A 16,275-nucleotide genomic window follows, 5' to 3' on the forward strand; every position below is an offset into this window, starting at 1 on the left:
CTTCTATGTGCTAAGTCCCAACTCCTGTGGCTAAGGAGCCTTTAAGAATTATCTGACTGGTTTCTGCCAGCTAGTTTTTGCAAGTCCTGCAGGGTGTTCTTCCTTATTTTGATATCTGAAATCTGCTGATCTCCGTCCAAACTTCTATTTCAAGAGCCAACTACAAATAAAATATTGAAAAATAGTAAATATACATGTGCTGTTTGCACAGAGAAATGTATACCATCAGAGTTTGTCTTCAATCAATCATAAGAGACTCTTGATCTCAGGAAACAAAGGGTTACTGGATGGTGGGGCGGGACCGATAGGGTAGCTGGGTGATTGGACATCGGGGAGGGTATGTGCTATGGTGAGTGCTGTGAATTGTGTAAGATTGATGAATCACAGACCTGTATCCCTGAACCAAATAATACATTATATGTAAATTTTAAAAAATCAATGACTCTGACTTCAACAAATATTCACTTATGATTCTTTTAGATGCCAAACCCAAAAAACCCCAAAAGTATTTGAAATAATTTCAGATATGCGGGCCGGGTTGGTGGCGTCAGAAAAATCAAATTCATTAGTAATTTAAAACATGGGACTTAGTGCAATGGCAACACATGAATGTGGTGCGCTCAGATCAGATGGGGGGCCACCAAATGTCGGGTGTCCCAGAGGGTTGGGCAGCATGGGTGGTGAGAGAATTCATCCAAGGCAGAACCGAAGAGAAAGAATTTTATTGAGTACACTACAAGGAGAGCAAAGGAAAGACGGACTATGGAACTGCGGTGCTTGTAATTGGTCATTAGAGCCTATGGCTATTTTGAGGTGGGTCCCTTAATGAGCCTGTTTGGATTCAGCTTGGTGGTCCCTGTGGGCCCTTTAGACCTTGCTCAAGTTTCCATTGCTCAAGACTTTTGCCTAAAAGCAGCCTCTACAATGAGGTTATTTTGGATACTCTCTGTGACAAAGACTATTGACTCTTGCTTTCTCAGGCACATAGCTAGATTGTTTTTCCCATCTTTATTTACTTGAACACATGACTGTGTGCCTAGTCTTAACCAACGGAGTATGTGTCCCTTCTGACATAACACTTTTAGGGAGCATGTGTGCCTTTTCCACACTTTCTTTTCCCATCACCAGTGGGATATTTTAAATGTCATTTCCATAAGGAAACTTCCTGGACTAGGTCTGATCTGGCAATAATACACCGTATACTTTACCTTGCAATACCACGATTTTATTTTAAAAGTGTTCCTTGTTTATTTAATAGTTTTCTTTCTTGCTAGACCTAGAGCTCTAGAAAGACAGGAGGCGTGTCTCTTTGTATAGTGCTGTTTTCTCCAGCCACACGTGAGACACATGGTAGACAGTCAGTAAATGTTTGTTGAAAGGATCGTTACTCCAAGTCTTCATACTCTTTGTTACAAGACACAAGTGCTCAGGGTGCTGATGGGTCAAGAACACCAACCTGTTGGTTTCCAGAACTTCATTTTCACCAAGGACTAATGAATTGTATTTTCTTTGGCTTAAGACAGAGATCTTCTTTTCCCAAAGGAATCCTTAAAAAAAGAAAATGGTCTCTTCAAAAGGTTCACATTTGCAAAAGAATAAACAATTGTTATTTTGTGAGGAGCCAATGTAATCGTCAGGGCTTATCTAAGTTTATTAAATGCCCTCAGGATATGTTTCCCAGATTAGCCTCCGATCTGCAGTTCCAGGAACAGCTTCTTGTGTTGTTGATTTTTTAAAAAATTTTGACTCTAACCTTGTGTCCTTTTATAGCGTTTCCTAAGGAAGTTGCCTGTATTCACATCCTTAATAAGAGCTACTGAATATTCGGTATCAAATGCATGTGTATGAGTCTCTATTTCCAGATTTATAGGATGCATAGTAATGAAGATCTAGATCTTACACTTTTTGTTTTGTATAAATGTTACGAGTATCCTTCATTCCTACAGACGATCTTTTTTTTTTTTTAAAGATATTATTTATTTATCTGAGAGAGACACAGCACGAGAGGGGGAAGGGTCAGAGGGAGATGCAGACCAAGCAGGAACCCCAGTGTGGGACTTTATTCCGGGACTCCAGGTACAGGACCTGAGCCAAAGGCAGTCACCCAACCAACTGAGCCACCCGGGCGCCCATTCCTACAGGCCATCTTTGGAGAAACTGCTCTCTGGTTTCTCCTGCCCAACCCATGTAACTAACTATAGCATGATTTGGAACAAAGTTCATGGCTTAAAAACAATATACTTGACTCAAAATCCTCTTTGGCTCACACCAACAAGTGTCCTCACTGATATCTCTCCAAGAAACACAGTTCATTGCTCTTAACTTCTGCAGTTCTCTCCACGTGAAGTTCTGTTCTCATTTGCAAAAGACTTAAGGTAGGAAAATGCCCAGGTGTCTGTCAAGGTTGCTATGAGCTAGTGGCAGCAGAGGCATGATTTAAGGGATGACAGAAGAGTACTTGTTTGCCTAGAGTTCACTGACCTTTCTCCAGTCCTCTGGGTAATCTATGTTTTGTACTTGGGAGAAGACGAGAAGTCGCAGTCAGTGAGGCAGCTGTCTTCCTGGTTCCCTTGTTTTAGAGAGGACTGTGCTGGCTGACACTGGAGTGTGTGCTGTATGGGGGAAACAGGGCAAGTGCCACCTTGGAGGGGCCCTTAGGACTGCAATTCCAGAAAGAAAGGGCTGTAGCAATCAGCTGTAGATCTTCTATGTGGTGAAAACGCTGTGCTAGATCCACAATTGAGTGATGCAGGAAATGAGCTGTTTTGGGGAGAGGGTTGAAGCAGGGCAGGATTCAGAGAGGGAAAAACACAAAAGACATCATTAGGGCAGTTGGATGAGCAAAAGCAAGGATATTGAGGCAGTTAGCGCGGGGGGAGGGGTTGTACCAGAGTTTAAGTAGTAGAGTTTGGTTGCAATATAAGGGGTCAGTGAGGATGAGGCAAACTTTCTAAGAACCTTAAAAAACAGAGGAGTCATGGAAAATATATGTGTGTGGTAGCAAAGTCTTTGAAGATGAATTTGAGGAAGATGAATATAATCTCTATGTGCAAAATTGTTTAGCCAGAGAGAGACCAATTAAGAGGTTGATACAATAACTAATGGGACTGTAAGAGAGAAGGGAGTCAGATAGAAAGGAAAGAGGTGGAGGGAAGTCATCGCTCAGTGTAACATAAATGATTTAATAACTGTGAGGTTGGAGGAGGAAGAATAAAAGAAAGTGGGCAATGAATTAGTCCGTGGCTTCAAATATAAGTTACCAGTGTGATTAAATAAAGAGTTGGTAGGTGAATTTCACTGAAGGCAACTTGCTAATTTAGGAGGGGGTGAAAGAGATACGGGGAAAGAGGAGTATACTCTCTTAGTACAATAGAGTATACTAATATACTATAGATATTGTTATGCCTACATGGCTCTAATAATAAATACTTTTTCTTGGAAGAGAAAATTAAGATTTTACCGAAGTCCCAAAGAGATAGAGAAATTTTTCCTCACTAATATCGATATTCTGGGTTTTCTCTACTGTCCTCCAAAATTATGTCTGACCTTTATTGTAACTGTGAAGCAAACATATTGCAATTGCTTGTTTACTTAACTCTACAGTGTAAGTAGAATAATTTATTTATTTTTAAAAAAATTTTTTAAAAGATTTTATTTATTTATTTGCCAGAGAGAAATCACAAGTAGATGGAGAGGCAGGCAGAGAGAGAGAGAGGGAAGCAGGCTCTCTGCTGAGCAGAGAGCCCGATGTGGGACTCGATCCCAGGACCCTGAGATCATGACCTGAGCCGAAGGCAGCGGCTTAACCCACTGAGCCACCCAGGCGCCCTAAGTAGAATAATTTAAAAGGAAAAAATATATATGTATATATATATATATAAAATGTAGTAAGGGAAAATCCTTATTATATTCCCAGTATCACTGGGGTGTTGGTGGGAGTGGCAAGAAATGCCATTATTTTTTTTTTATTAGTTTCTTTAACAACATAAAAGAGATCATCAAATACTTAGCTCAGAAAATAGATATAAGGTTGAGTAAGATGCTTAGCCCAGTGCCTGGCACATAGAAATTGCTCACATTGTCTCTCATTGTCTCATTGTTGCTGCTTTTCATGAATAGAGAAATAAGTCCTTGTGCATTCCAGGAATGCTCATGAAGATAAGAAGGTTTTCTATTTTCCCCTTCTCCAGCTAAGTCATCTTTGTAATTGTGCTATTTCCAAATACTTTCTTATTACCTAAGTTATGACAATGACTGCTTCATCTTTCTATCTCACAGTCTGGACAAAGAGCAAGCTGACACAATCTGCAGAAAGAAGAGAGGCCCTAACCACCTGGGCCACAGAATGTTTGGGTTTGACTGTCTAAGGAGTGAATTCATTAGCCCATGGCAAATTGAATAAGGAAATAAAGTTAAACTGTACTTATCTTAGACCAAGAGCTGTATTTGGCACCATGATTCAGCACCATTATCTGTATACAAAAATACTTCTGGAAGTTATCCCGGGAAACAACCAGTTGTGAAGCCACTATCCTACCATGTTTCTCAAACTGGAATATGCACATTATGCACTTGATACAACAGAGTAATCATGAAACATATTCCTAAAGTGCTGATTTTACTTGAAGATTTAGGAAGATACATTTTCGCTGAAGGCAACTTGCATATATTATTTGGTCATTCAACAAACATTTACTGCACTCAAGCAGAATGTCAGATGTTGGGAAATACTGATTTAGAAAAGGAATTTGGGGTGCCCCGGGTGGCTCAGTCAGTTAAGCATCTGTCTTCGGCTCAGGTCATGATCCCAGGGTCCTGGGATGGAGCCCCAGGTCAGACTCTCAGCTCAGTGGGGAGTCCGCTTCTCTCTCTCCTTTTGCTTCCCTCCTGGCTTGTGTTCTCTTACTCACGCTCTCTCTCTCAAATGAATAAATAAAATCTTGGAAAAAAGGAAAAAAAGAAGCAAAAATAGTTTTACTCCTTTCAGTTTGAATAAATAAAAACATATGATTTCCTCAAGTATTTCATTTAACTAATGACAAAAGTATGAATCACTAAATTGTGGAGATATTTAATTTACCAGCAGTCCTGTCTTTACTAAATTTGAACGATGTTGGAACCAACCCAGTCCCTTTTATTTTTTTAGATTTTTTATTTATTTGACACAGAGAGAGAGATCACAAGTAGGCAGAGAGGCAGGCAGAGACAGAGGGGAAAGCAGGCTCCCTACTGAGCAGAGAGCCTGAATCAGGGCTTGATCCCAGGACCATGAGATCATGACCTGAGCCGAAGGCAGAGGCTTAACCCACTGAGTCACCCAGGAGCCCCCAGTCCCCTTTATTTTACAAATAAAGACTTGAAGTCTCTGTCCCATTCTCTACCTACATTATATTTTAATACTTGATATCATTTACATAATTTTTATTTGTTTGTTTCACCAAGTCCATGTTGAATCTGCACCAAGATATAAACTGAGGATTTAGATTTGCCTGCCCCATTCAAAAAACCCAGTGCTCATGAAGTTAGTATACTGAGATGACACTGTATCTTTCACATTGCCTACAGAGCGATCTTTTAAAAGCAAGGACCATTGTGGGTGCCTGGCTGGCTCAGTCGGTGGCACATATGACACTTGATTTTGGGATTGTGAGATTGAGCTCTATGTTGGGTGTAGAGATTACTTAAAAATAATATGTATATATATAGTATTTTAGACATTAAAACAAGTATAAATCCCTTGAAAAGCACAGCTTATATAAACTGACACAGGAAGAAATACAATATCTGAGTACCAATATATCTAGTAAAAAAAATTAAGTTCTTAAATAGAAGCCCTTCTACAAGGAAAACTCCAGGCCCACATATATTACATAATACATATATATGTATTATATATATATAGATGTTGCATATATATACACACACACCCACACACACACACACAAGGCTCATAGCATCTCATGCTTGCTTATAAAACCTAGGAAGAAGTTCCATATTGTTTACCTTGAAAGGTATCCCAATCACAAACCAGTCTCTAACAATCCTTGTAGCTCACCATATTTTTATTTATACTATATTAAGTTACTTAGAATCCAAGTGTGTGAGATCTTATCAGCTTCTATGAGTCCACACATGCTTTTCTTACTGCTTGGGAGACTTTCTGAGCCTCCTCTGTCCCCATCTCTGGCTGGTAATGGAAAGATACTATATCTTAGTTGCTGCTCGTCACATGGCAGTATATATATATACATATCGTTAAAACTCATAAAACTGTTAGATTTTACTGTATGTAAATTTTACCTAAATAAATCCTACTTTAAAATATCTGAATAATCTCCATGTACTTGGGAATTAAGACATTTCTAAATAACCGATCAAAGAAGACGTTTCAAAGAAAACTAGAAAATACAAAGTAAACGGTACCAAAATTATTTTTAAACTAAATAAAATTGACAAATACTTGGTAAAATTGGTCAATAAGGAACAACAGAGAATATGTAAAAGACTGGTAGCATAAAGATCCTACAGACATCCAAAGGATCCTAAGGAAATATTATGAACAACTTTGTGCCAAGACATTAAAACAAGTACAAATCCCTTGAAAATCACATCTTATATAAACTGACACAGGAAGAAACAGAATATCCGAGTACCACCATATCTAGTAAAGAAATTAGGTTCTTTTTTTTTTTTCTTAAAGATTTCATCTATTTATTTGACAGACAGAGATCACAAGTAGGCAGAGAGTCAGGCAGGGGGGTGGGGGAAGCAGGCTCCCCGTGGAACAGGGAGCCCGATGCGGAGCTCGATCCCAGGATCCTGAGATCATGACCTGAGCCTAAGGTAAAGGCCTAACCCACTGAGCCATCCAGGTGCCCCAAGAAATTAGGTTCTTAAATAAAGTCATTCTACAAGGAAAACTCCAGGCCCACATGGCTTCTACTTTAATCTACCAAAAATTTGAGGAAGAAACAATAATCTTATGAAATCCTTTCAGAAAACAGAGAAGGAAATACTTCAAAATGCATTTGATAAGGCCAGCAAAGTCCCAATATAAAAATATTGCCAAAACAGACAAATAAAAGTCTCTCCAAACCCAAAAAACAAAAGCAAAAGGCAGGAAAACTATAGACTAATGTCCCTCATTAAAATAGATGCAAATTTTCTAAAAAAGATATTAGTAAATTGAATTCAGGAATACAAAAAAAAAAAGGAGATGCTATCCTAACCAGGAGGAATTTATCACTGGAATGCAAGATTGGTTTAATGGTCAAAAACTGAACAATTCATTTTGGCACAGTAACAGAATAAAGGGGGAAAAGCATATGATTAGCACAATAGATGCATAAAAAACACTTGACAAATTTCAACATCTATTTATGATTAAACTCTTTCAAGAAATTGCGACTACCAGAAAATGTCCCTGAACTAATAAAAGGGATCTATAGAAAACCTGCAGAAAACATCACTCTTAATAGTGAAAAATTGAATCCTTTTTCAGATTAAGAATGAGTCAATTGTATCCACTCTCATTATTTCTATTCAACATCATGCAAGAGATTCTAGCTAGTGCAATAAGGTAAGAAAAAAGAAGCAGGAGACTGATGGGAAAAAAGTAAAACTTCATTGGTAGATGACATGATCATAAACAGAAAATATTAAGGAATCTGCAGGACCACTAGAACTCAAAAGTGAATTTAGCAATGTTGTAGGATACAAAGTCATTTCTATATTCTGATTGTGAACAATTAAAATGTGATATTTAAATAATGTCATTTATAATACCATTAAAATGATAAAATATTTTAGGGTAGATTCAATGAACTATGCGCAAGACATATACACTGAAAAACTGAAAATAAAACGCCATTAAGAAAATGAAAAGGCAAGCCAAAAAATATTGACTCATATAGCTGAGAAATGAGATATCCAGAGTATACAGATAGTCCCTGACTTACAAGGATTTGCCTTGTGATTGTTTTTTTAACTTCATGATGGTAAAAGGAATATGCTTTCAATAGAAACTGAACTTTGAATTTTAAATTTTGATCTCCTGAGTTAGCAATATGCTGTACAATACTCTCTTATGATACTGGCCACTGGGGACAATCTGTAGTTCCCAGTCAGCCACACATCAGGAACATAAACAACCATTCCAGTTACAGCAATTCTGTACCCATTCAACCATTCTGTTTGTCACTTCAGTAAAATATTCAATAAATTACATGAGATATTCAGCACTCTGTTATCAAATATGTTTAAGGTAGGCTAGGTTATGATGTTTGGTAGGTTAGGTGTAACAAATGTTTTTTTGATTTATGATATTTTCAGTTTATAATGGGCTTATCAGATCATAACACCATTATAAGCTAGGGCAGATCTGTAGAAGAAAAGTTACAACTCAGTAATAAAAAGATAAACAACTCAATTAAAACTTTGAACAGAGGGGTGTCTGGGTGGCTCAGTGGGTTAAAGCCTCTGCCTTTGGCTCAGGGCATGATTTCAGGGTCCTGGGATCAAGCCCCGCATCAGGCTCTCTGCTCAGCAGGGAGCCTGCTTCCTCCTCTCTCTCTCTGCCTGCCTCTCTGCCTATTTGTGATCTCTGTCTGTCAAATAAATAAATAAAATCTTAAAAAAAAAAAAAGTTTGAACAGACACCTCACAAAAGAAGTATATTGGTTTTCTATTGTGATATGACATATTGCCACAAACCTAAGTGGCTTATAACAATACCCATTTATTATCTCATATTTCTGTAGAGCAGAACTCCAGGTGGGCTCAGCAGAGAGCTTTGCTTAGGTTCTCTCAAGCCAAATAAACGTATCAGCCTGACTGGGCTCTTATTTGGAGACTCTCAGGAAGAATCCACTTCTGAGTTCATTCAGGGTGTTTGGCAGAATCTAGTTCCTCATGGTTGTAGAAACGAAATCCCCACTTTATTGCAGATTATTGGCTGGGGCACTCTGCTCATTTTCTAGAGGCCATTCCTGGGTTCTTGCCTTATGGCTATTTCACCAGAGCAAGGAGAATCTCCCTTACACCAATCCTTCTCATTCTTCAGATCTACCTGACTTTCTCTTCTACCACTAGCCTGAGAAAACTCTCTGCTTTTAAAGAGCTCGGGTGATTAAATTAGGCCCCCCTGTATTATCTGCCTTTAAATTAGTAACCCTAATTACATCTGCAAAATCCCTTTTGCCAGATAACATAATTACAGAATTACGGGAGTAACACCAGGGGCAAAGATAAGAGCTATCTTAGAATTATGCCCACTACATGAAGATGTGGGAACCAACAGGCCCATGAAGATATATGCCCCAAATCATTAGTCACAAAGGGAGAGACAGATTAAAACTACAATCAGGAACCTGTCTACACCCAAAAGAAGAATTAAAACAAAATGTCGGCAGGACTACGGAAGACCTAGAACTCTCATACTTTTCTGAAAGGAATGAAGGTTTCAACTTCTTTGGAGAATATTTTGGCCCTTTCTGTAAAGTTATATGCGTACTTACCAAACGACCCAGCAAATCCACTGCTTGGCGTTTACCTAAGAGAAATGAAAACTATATTTATAAAACTTTCATTGAAGCTTTATACATCATTATCAAAAACTGGAAGTAACCCAAATATATACACAGATAAACTGATAAATTGTGGTATACTCACATAATGGAATTTTTAGCAATAAAAAGGAATAGACTTCATAGTCTATTGTATGTATTCTATACATGCAATGATGTGGGTGAATCTCAAAAACACTATGCTTAACGGAAAAAAGCCAGACACAAAAGAGTATGTACTGTATGACTACATATATATGGTATTTTTGAATAAACAAAACAAATCTGTAGTGATAGACCTCAGATCAGTGGTTACTATAGGTAGTGAGGATAAGACTGGTCAGAGGCACAAGAGAACTTCCTGGGGAGATACAAAGACATACAAATTCTATGTCTTCTGGGGGAGGGTCATGGTTATATCAAAGTATTTTAGATTTTACATGTATAATGGATTATTTTTATCTTATGAAAATTATACTTAAAGTTGATTTTAAAATGTACATATTTTTAATGAAAACAAAGATGTTTGCCTTCTTTTATTATTTAATAGCATTCTGGAATTTGGAATTGATAAAATTAAATAGATTATAAATAAGCTATTAGTAGCTGAAAGTGGGAAGTAAGTTGTCTTAGTCAGTTTGGGTTGCTATAACAAATTACCCAGGTAGTAATTTGTTGACTGGATGATTTTTAACAACAAACTTTTATTTGTCACAGTTCTGGAGGCTGGGAAGTCTAACATCAAGTTACCAACAAATTTAGTTCTTGGTGAGGGCTTCTGTCCTGGTTTGCAGACAACTGTCTTCTCACTGTTTTCGCATAATGGAGAGCAGAAAAAGCAAACTCTAGTTTCTTTCCCATAAGGTCACTAATACCATCATGACCTCATCTAAAAATAATGGCCCCACCTCCTAATACCATCCCACGGAGGGGTTAGTTCTAACATGTCAGACTTAGGGGGAATACAAGCATGCATTCCACAATACAAGTGTAACACTATTTGAAGAGAAAAATCATAATTTTTGGACAATAAAGGTAGCGTGGTAAAACAATACTAAGATTATTGAGAAAGCTTAACAAAATGGCTATATAGAAGATAAATACAAACCAGAAAATATAAACAAATACCAGCACAAAATATGAAAACCAAAGTATAAAATTTGTATGCTCAATAATTGCAAGAAATGTACAGACTTACATAAATTTGATAGTAAGAGTAAAAGGAGGCTTAAGTAAATGGGAAACCATCTTTCTGGATAGACGGAACACGGAGAATACGATTTTTTTGTAAATTATTTTCTAAATTTAATGGAATTCCAATAAAATGCCCAACAGAGAATGGCTAAGAAAATTTTGAGAAGAGTAAAAAGGGGACTGGCCCTCCCAGAGTTAAAAATATGGTTTAAAGCTATAATAACCAAATCCATCTGATCATAGTAATATAGGGGAAAAAATGTAAAAAAAAAAAATCCGTTAAATGGGGCTCCCAGTTGGCTCAGTTGGTTAAGTGTCCAACTCTTGATTTCCACCCAGGTCACGATCTTAGGGTTCCGAGACTGAGTCACAGGTTGGACTCTGCACTGTGTGGAGCCTGCTTGAGATTCTCTCTCTTCCTCTACCTCAGTCCCCCTGCCACCCCAGGCTCTCTCTCTCTCTAAAAAAAAAAGATCCATTAAACAGAATAATTACCTCAGAAACAGATCTTTTATGAAATAATGATAAGTATACAACAAAGTTGGTATTACACATCAGGGTGGAGGAAAAAGATTATTCAGTAAATGATGTTGGTAAAATAACAAATAAAATGTTAACTTCTCATCCCATAGCATATGCCAAAATAAATTTTAGAACGGAATAAAAATTAAAAACTCTTTCTTTTTTTTCATTTTTAAATTTAAGCTCAATTAACATATAATGCATTATTGTTTTATGAGGTAGAGGTCAGTGACTCATCAGTCTTATATAATACCTAGTACTCATTACATCACATTCCCCCCCTTAATATCTATCATCCAATTATCCCACCTACCTCCCCTCCAGCAACCTTGTTGATTTCCTATGCTTAGGAGTCTCTTATGGTTTGTCTTTGTCTCGATTTCATCTTGGTTTATTTAATTAAAAAACCCTTTAGTGCACCTGGGTGGCTTAGTTGGTTAATTGAGTGCCTTTGGCTCAGGTCAAGATCCTAAGTCCCAGGACGGAGTCCCATGTCGGGAGTCTGCTTCTCCCTCAGACCCTCACCACTCTCATGCTCTCTCACTCTCTCTCATTCTCTCTCTCAAATAAATACAATCTTTAAAAAACACTTTAAATGAATATAAGTAAAGGTTAGTATTTATTAACCAAAACATTGGGATACAATGTACTAGTAAAAGACACTAAATTTGCCCAAGTAAATTTTCTATTAGAAGAAAGCACCAGGAAGGCAGAGACCCTGGAGGTCTAACTTATCAGTAACCTCTGTGATCTACAAGAGATCTATGCAGTATGTATGTTCTAATAAATCTTTATAGGATGTATGAAAACAATTGTTTATATTTTTTGCATCACTCTAGTTTTTTTAAATGACAAACTGGGAAAAATATTTGTCATGTATATGTAAAGATTAATATCTTCTTATTAAAAGTTCATGCAAATCATGAGAAACTTTATTGAGACCCATTAGATGGACCCTTATATGGACAAGCTATTCATGACAGAGGGAAAACAAAGATTGATGAACATTTGGAAAAAGTCAATATGAATAATAAAATAATAAACAATTACATGTTATATGTCAAATTACAGGATTTTTAAAAATAAATATGTATATTCAATGCTGGTTTGGGTGTAAGTGTAATAGGTCATCTCAAATAGTCTGGGGGAAGTTAATGCAAACCTTTTAGAAAAGTAATTTTGCATTCTATATCGATAGCCTTAAAAATACTACTTTTGACCCTCTAATTACTTTTCAGAAAATTTTCTTTTCAGAAAGAAGAAACTTTATTTTAAAAGTTCATCGTAGGATTAAAAATGGTGGTGAAAAATCGGTAATTATGTCCAACAATAAGAAGATGGATTTTAAATTATGATTGGAACACAATGCATTATGCAGCCATTTAAATGATTTCTATAAAGATTTTAAAATTCGATCAAGAAAATAATTGTTTTAAAAGGTACTGTGAGAGGACGCCTGGGTGGCTCAGTTGGTTAAGCAGCTGCCTTCGGCTCAGGTCATGATCCCAGGTGGTATCGAGTCCCACCCACATCGGGCTCCTTGCTCGGCAGGGAGCCTGCTTCTCTCTCTGCCTCTGCCTGCCTCTCTGTCTGCCTGTGCTCGCTCGCTCTCTCCCCCTCTGTCTCTGACAAATAAATAAAAATCTTAAAAAAAAAAAAAGGTACTGTGAGGAGAGAAATTATTTTGTGATTGCCAACAGTATTCAATATGCATAGAAAAAATAGTAACCATGGCATACATATTACCTTTTACTGAAAGGGCAGGCACTTAGCATTTTAAAGGGATTCTCATTTACCCTCACACCAAGACTATGAAGAGATATAGATCTATATGTATTTCTTTGATTTATATATACATTCATAAATGTGTCTTTATTTTATAAACCTATAAAATATGTATATATTTATATTATATATATATTTTTTTCCCCATTGAACAGGTGAGGAAATTAATACACAGGGAGATGCAGTACTGTGTTCAAAGTGTTTGAGCTGAGTGAGGCAGTGGGTTTGATAGCAGATTGGCTCTTGCGTCCACGCTTTTACTCACTATTAAAATGTAACAAAATGTTTTCAGTTTTGTAGTTTTGGGGGCTCATGGGTCTCCCTTCTACTTTTCAATCATTTCCAAAGTTTTTACAGTAAGCATGACTTTCACTCATTATAAATTATCCTAATAATAGTAATCTATACATTGTAAATCCCAAAGCCAGCCTGGTTTTCTGCAGTAGCGCTCAGCTCTGCGTCTGGGGTAACCCGCACCCCCTGTCTCCAGGTGTCTGCGGCCCCGCATCCCCCTTCCGGCTTGTTCGCCGGGTCTTTTCCCGGGTTCCACCCACAGTACCCGGATCCCCGTCCCTGAAACACACTTTCTCCGCGCGCCTGCGTCGTGGCCGACAGCTCCAGGGTGACTTGGCAAACGTTCTAGCGCCGTGGGACCGGAGTCTTCGGGACCCGCCCAGATGTCGTCCCGCGAGGCCCCGCAGACCTCTGGCCGCGGAGAGTTCAAGCTTCAGCCGCGGGCGGAGGCCCGGCCCTCACGCGGGAACGCGGCGACCTCGCCGGGAGGGAGGAGCCCGCGGGAACTCCCCGAGGCTCGCAGGGCGGGGGTCGGCCTCGGCCCACCGGGTCGCAGAGGCCGGAAGGCCGCCGGGTGCGGGGTGCAGTCCCGGGACCAGCGCCTAGTCCCCGCGCTCCTGGAGCGGTGCCCTTGGCGGTCGCGCACCGAGCCCCGGAGGCACTAGCCCGCCCGCCTCCGGCCCTTTATCAGATCAGGACAATTGCTGAAAACAGGGATTATCTCAGGCTGAGTGAGCAGTGGCCCCTGAGAAAATCTAGGGTTAGTTAAAGAGGGTTGCCCGGGGACAAAACTTACGGCTTGGGTCCCGGGGATAGTTACTGTGGGGTGAGTGTATTTTTTAAAACCCGTTATCTCCTCGACAATTAATTCTCTCTCTGGTCGGGAGCGGGGGACCGGGGGGGGGGGGGGGGCTGTTCGTGCGGGGGTGGGAGCCGGAGTCCCACTTTCGGGGAGCTAGTGTAGGGGCCGCCCTTTGGAAGCACGGCGACTGGTCCTGGGGAGGAACCAAGGTTTCCCGGCCGCTGGGTCAAGTATTCGATCCGAGCCGCCGCGCTCCTGCCTTCGCACACGCCCATGCCGCGGGGCAGGGGTCCTCCGCCGGGAACCAGCCCTTCGCTTCCCAGGGCCGCTGTGGGGGGCAGCCGGGGCCTCCCCAGGTCCGCTTCCTTCTGTGGTCGGTACGGGGGCGCACAGAGCACCTGGGGGACAATGTGCAAGTGCAAGGGAGTACCTTGCGTGTTCTGGCGTCCGAAAACCTGACTCCAGAGAATCACTGAATCCTACGTTGCGAGTCTCGGTGTTTAATGAAGTTTAGGGGACGCGTATGACTTGCGTTTGTAAAACCTCTGCATCGCGCACCCCAAGTTTGTCGCCTTGGTACGGAAAGCAGGGCCGAGCGGGGGTGGGGAGGGTCTCCAGTCGCTGGCGCTCGCTTCTGCACGCGGGGCTTCTGCCCAGTTTCCTGCCTCGGAGTTGTGTCCGCCCCAGCTCAGAGCAGTTTGTGCAATTGAGAAACCCGATAGGAGGCAGCAGCTGTCTCCCACCACCCTAAAAATAATCCGCTCCGGCGGCCTGCGTGCTTCGGCTAGGGGAGGAAAACTGCCTGCGGAGTAAGTGAGTCCGTCTCTTTTACATAAATATGATTTAAACATTTTAAGAGTAACTGTGAACTGTAGATCTCGGCGACCCAAAGGCGCCCGCGCCCTCTGCCTTCGGGGTCGCTATTTCTAGGATGAAGGCACCGGGCCCCAGCCGGAGAAGAGAGGGCGTGGGGATCAGGTTTCCACTTTACTTACAAACTGCCGGCTCCTGCTTAAAAACGGCCGGGAATACTGCAAGGACTTATTACTGATTTTTTCCCTCTTAGTGTCCTGTAGTATTCATGAAGTAGTTTTCAGTTTGCTTAAATTTTGTTACTCTTTACTTTTTAGGAGTTCTGCGTCTCGGTTTGAAGTTGACACTTAAGTCAGTGTAGGGAGCCCGTGTTTTGAAGGTAGTGCAAGTGCACGAGTAGGGGTTTGAAGCAGCATCAAGCGACCGCCCAAGGTATTTATATTTTGCTTGTTTGTTCAATTTGGGATTAAAATATAAATATATATATATATATATCTCCTGGTGGCGTGTCTGAATTTTCTCTGTTGAGTTTCCTTTAGTGTGCGATAGAACTTCAACGGGTGCATTGAGATGAGGCACTAAATCAGAAGTTAGTGGTCATTTTTACTAGTGATTTTCTTACTTGGATCTGTTATTCATAGGTAGACAGGGAGATAGACGTCTTTTGCTTCCTGTTTTGTGAATCATAAACTGAATGAAAAAATTCAAAGACGTTATTACATTTGTTTCCTAAGTGATTTATTCCTGAAAGTACCCTAGATAATGTTAATGCCCTAAATCCTTTACAATGTCATGTTTCTCTCTCATAACATAACTCAGTAATGAGTTACTTTGTATGTAAGAATGCAAGTTTTTATGTTGCTTTTAGCATGTTTTCTTCAGGAGTTTCCAGTTTAATTAAGTTCTGTGAGGTTGCTACTCCATTAGAACTGATACTTTCTTATGGATGAGCAGGAGAGAGTGCTAGTTTTTACTTTACTTTAGTCATCAACTGAATCCAAATTTTATAACTCCAGAGGGTGTGGACATTCCTAAATGCATTTCAAAGAATAAGAATATTGAGGGTGGGATTCTTGCTATGAAATCATACCTTTGGGCATCAAGGAATATATTTATTCTGTGGTTTCAGCTTGGCAGACTGTCCCTGTAATCAAAGTTTCACTTTTGACATTTGTCTTTAAGATTCATTCAGTCAAGTTCTTCAACCCTGTCTGCTCTCCTAAACACTTGAACATCTTTCAGAGGGTTTATGCTTGCGGGAAGAAAGGTGTCATGTCTTCCTATCATGTCTTCCTATCCCTC

The 16,275-nt window shown here is 39.8% G+C and overlaps 1 protein-coding gene and 1 long non-coding RNA gene across 8 annotated transcripts in view; one reads left to right on the forward strand and one right to left on the reverse strand.

Moving 5' to 3' along the window:
• Window positions 1–1,248: 1,248 nt before the first annotated feature.
• On the reverse strand, window positions 1,249–13,737 carry LOC132019572 (uncharacterized). The gene is made up of 3 exons (XR_009404806.1): window positions 13,649–13,737; window positions 9,516–9,550; window positions 1,249–1,547 (listed from the first exon to the last, which is right to left on the reverse strand). It is a non-coding gene; the product is annotated as an uncharacterized LOC132019572 (long non-coding RNA).
• Window positions 13,738–13,851: 114 nt separating this feature from the next.
• ABCC9 (ATP binding cassette subfamily C member 9) overlaps window positions 13,852–16,275 on the forward strand; it is a 154,515-nt gene continuing 152,091 nt past the window's right edge. For 3 of the 7 annotated variants that reach the window (XM_059402835.1, XM_059402836.1, XM_059402841.1), the window contains exons 1-2: window positions 14,327–14,973; window positions 15,291–15,405. The gene's annotated coding sequence lies outside the window, so the exon portion shown is untranslated. Of the gene's footprint in view, window positions 14,185–14,326; window positions 14,974–15,290; window positions 15,406–16,275 lie in introns of those variants that run through there. The other 4 variants (XM_059402839.1, XM_059402837.1, XM_059402838.1 and 1 more) reach the window with 4 other exon arrangements.

Source organism: Mustela nigripes, chromosome 6 (assembly GCF_022355385.1).
Source record: "Mustela nigripes isolate SB6536 chromosome 6, MUSNIG.SB6536, whole genome shotgun sequence".
Classification (NCBI taxonomy): domain Eukaryota; kingdom Metazoa; phylum Chordata; class Mammalia; order Carnivora; family Mustelidae; genus Mustela; species Mustela nigripes.